The sequence below is a fragment of the Ceratina calcarata genome, unplaced genomic scaffold (genome assembly GCF_001652005.2).
Source record: "Ceratina calcarata isolate Rehan_Ccalc_2016 unplaced genomic scaffold, ASM165200v1 scaffold176.2, whole genome shotgun sequence".
Classification (NCBI taxonomy): Eukaryota; Metazoa; Arthropoda; class Insecta; order Hymenoptera; family Apidae; genus Ceratina; species Ceratina calcarata.
Window position 1 is genome coordinate 39,392 of NW_017138996.1, and position 3,791 is coordinate 43,182.

Sequence of the window (3,791 nt, forward strand, 5' to 3'; positions counted from 1 at the left end):
TAAATAGAATTTAAAAGAATTATCATTGAAATTATGAAATAAACGTTACAGACTGAAGAAGTACTTTTATAATATTGGCGATCAATAATAAAAAATGAAGAATAAAAGCAAGTTTCATTCCTTCTTGGAGAAAGGGATTAAGAAAGGACGAAACGTCGATATATGATCACTGATCGCCAAAAATGGAAGAATTCCCAATGCCTTCGTACAAGATTTATCACTGATTACTCATTCGCGAGCCGAATTAATGATTACTACCTTTTACTCTGTTATATGCTCTGTATAATTTGGTCAGGGCACGCGGCTGATTATGCGAGTGTGCAGAAAGTGAGAGGACACACGCTTCTCGTAATAGCTTGGCCGCGATTACTTTCACAACGGGAGCAAGGTCTTATTTTTTTTAGCCCGGATGCGTTACGTCGATTCATAGATAAAGTCTCCTCTTCAAAGATTTTTATGATTAAAATAAGAATTTAATGAACGAGTGAAAATCGACTATCCTTGAATCATTCCTAAAAATTCTGTTTCCGAAGACTTCGTTTTAAAACAGCCTGTCCAAAAGTGGTGAACCGTGTGTGGGTTTGCAAAGATTGAGTTTAACGATATCGGACGACTAGTCAGACAACCGGCGATAACGCGGCGAACAATGCACATAACAGGATACAAACGATGCAGGATATACGAACTGGACTCGCCTACTGTGAATCACGCGGCGAGCTATGCAAAAGAATCAGAGTTCCGTGTGCCACCGGGACTCGATTCCATATTCATAACAGACAACCATATTTCCATAGTATTCCAAGATAACCGAATGACATCAAACTTCTTCATAAATATAGACTATGTCACATTTCAATTTTTTATAATTTCAAAAAAGCAACAAATGAAAGATTATTATTTTACGATCATATTTACAGACATATATGAACAATCTATTATGCATTCGACATAAATCCTATTCCCATAAAAAGCTCCCATGCCATTAAATTCTTAATCTGAATGGTCGCTGGGAGCTCTCGTCCGATTACAGCCTCGGGAGTGAAGCAAATACGCGATTAGAAGTAGCAGGAAAATCATAGTAGTCAATCAGACGTGTATGGGAAACGCTGGATCCCGTGACTACTCAGTTCGGAAGAAAACTGGGTCAGAATACGCAACGCAACGTGTACTAAAATTCCCTTCTCTCCGTGTCGTGGATCTCCCGGTTGTTCTCCCGTTCACGATTCCAATAGCTCGTTCACTGTCGTTTCAACCAGTAACACACAGTAACTGTACCTTAGCAATTCGATACAGAAACATGGTTTAAGGGTGAGAAATTTTAGAAACACGAAGATTAATCGATCAGAATTAATAACGAATTTCTACCAATTTTTAATTAAGGCGAACTTTAATTCCTGCACACTTCCCAGAAACGAATGGGACATTAAGATTTATATCGCCAACGCAATCTCTTTCTTCGAGTCTGCCTCCCTCTGTCCTCGAGGAGACACTTGCAGAGGAGAAAGCCTGTGGAACAATGGCTGATATCATGCGCGAAAGCAATCGCGATACGAGACCAGTCTGGACAAAGCCTGGCAAATTACCGGTTATAAATAATCAAACCCTTAGCCACTGACTTAACTCAGTTAAAAGCGTTTTACTCTAGAAACCTAAAATGAATCATTCGAAACTACTGTGAAAATGAAATTCACTGACTGTTCCAAATAATTTCCAATTACGTTTATATAGCCACATTCTCTCAGAATTCGAGACACCTTTCACAGAAGAATGTCGAAAGCACTCAAACCGATCGACAATCGACTCTTCGGGCTGGTTGTTACATATATGATTACACAGAGCCCGTGTAAAGATTGGAAGAAAGGAAACAGCGTTTCGTGTAACAACGATGGTGTAAGAAACGTTCAATCTCAGTTTATTACGAAGCCGCTTATTGGGCCGCTCGGAATCAACGTGTACCTCGAGCCGCCCCGGGTCCCGGGTGGAGTGACAGGTGAGAAGGTTTTTGTAATGAAATCACGTGTGTCTTTTCGCATCGAGACCAATGACGTCAAGCGCGGACAGAAAAGGAACGGATGCCTGACTAAATGTTTCCGATACGACTGTTACAGCTATGACTAAAGCTAATTAAGGCATATCGAGACATAAGACATGCAGTGATCTCACTGTTCAATATTTCAACCCTTCACACGTGGGTCTTTTATTTATTTCTTTATGCTGTGTGTGATTACCTATCATTCACGTAATTGTTACTGTATTTAAAAATGTTGGTTAAAACGGTAAGGTGTGGCTGATGAATCCGCATAACGCGAAAGATAAATGTAACCGCGTTTCAAGATGAATAATGACGGCTGTCCCATCTTGTGTAAGTACTATGATTTTCGGAGTGGTTTGAAAAACGAACTCTGAACGTCTGTCCGGGCCGAGCTTATTATCCTCCGTGAAAGGGAACGCGAATCAGAAAAGAAAGATCGCTCGGGTACGGACTGAACTAGATCGATCCGCCTGGTGTCTATGACCTCTCTTCGCCGCTTCTTACCAGCCTAGCCAGCCACCTGTACACGCGCGAGTGTCAGGGAAAACACGATTCCCCGGTGGAAGCGGCAGATCTCTCACACGGGCCTCGCATCGCGATGCAAGATTGCGCAGGAACGCATGTGACTCGCCGTCGTGTGACTTAGCATCATGTGACTAGAGAGAAAGTAGATCCAACGCGCGCGCCGCGCTCCGCGAGCTCCGCAGAATGCGCTTCTTCGAGTCCTGGCAGCGATCAGGGTCGGTCAGCCGACATGCCTCGTCCGATTCGACGGGCAGAGCCGCGAGGCCTACACGTCGAATTAAGGGAAATCGGCGAACGACGAATAGAATGCAAGACACCGAGTCGTTCAGGCGGATGGATTTATGTTTATGGATGGTAAAAGGTACGTAGTTACATCTGATTCTTCTATCTCCTTAGGGCTGTTTCGTTTTTCTATGGGAACGAGAATGTTGCAGACTGCGATTTATCAAGAATTCAGCCTTTTACACGACTGTCAATATATCACGAGATTCTGATCATTAAATAAATAAACCATTGTTCGTTTCGTTTCGTTGGATCAAATAAATCAGAGTGTTTCTTAATGAGATGATGTTGGAAGTTAGGAATTATGAGATGATTGGTAACAGGAAATCATTTTCTCCGGCGCCGGGCAAATCTCGATCGCCTTCCCAGGGACCAGGAAGCGGCGCATGTGAAATGTTTAACGTTCCAGGGAAGTATGAATTCAAAGAAGAATAAATAAAGCGTTATTACATAAAAGGACGTTGCGTGATGCAACTGATCCGTTAGGAGGACGAAATATCAGGGTGCCGATCTCCGATCGATGGATAATTGAACCGGTTGATAAAAAGTATAGTAAGAAAGGGAGAATAGTTTTAACGATTTCTTTGGTCTCGCTCGATCGAACAGTTCGTCCATGGGATCCTTTCCCTTTTTCCTCGCCGCTTCTTCCTGCTACATCTTTCACGTTCGAATTAAACGCCCGCGAGCCCACCATTCACACGTGTAAACGTTCGCTTTTGCATACCGTTTTATGTAACTGTAATGAGAACCAACCATTCCCTCTTTGCACCATGACTCACTTTTTTTTTTCAGTACCATTCAAATGTCGTTTATTCGATTATATTTTTAAACATACGTTTTAGTGCAACATTTTTGATAAGATTTTTATTATTTTTAAATATTTTCTTGTCTAATAATAATTCCTGTTGTCTTATTTAGTCCGTAAGTTTATTTTAGTATTGGGTACTAGCCT

General features: G+C 41.7%; 1 protein-coding gene across 4 annotated transcripts in view; it reads right to left on the bottom strand.

Annotated features, from left to right (window-relative positions):
* The window catches only part of Cep290 (Centrosomal protein 290kDa), an 81,809-nt gene that overhangs the window by 39,233 nt on the left and 38,785 nt on the right, over positions 1-3,791 (bottom strand). The window lies entirely within an intron of this gene.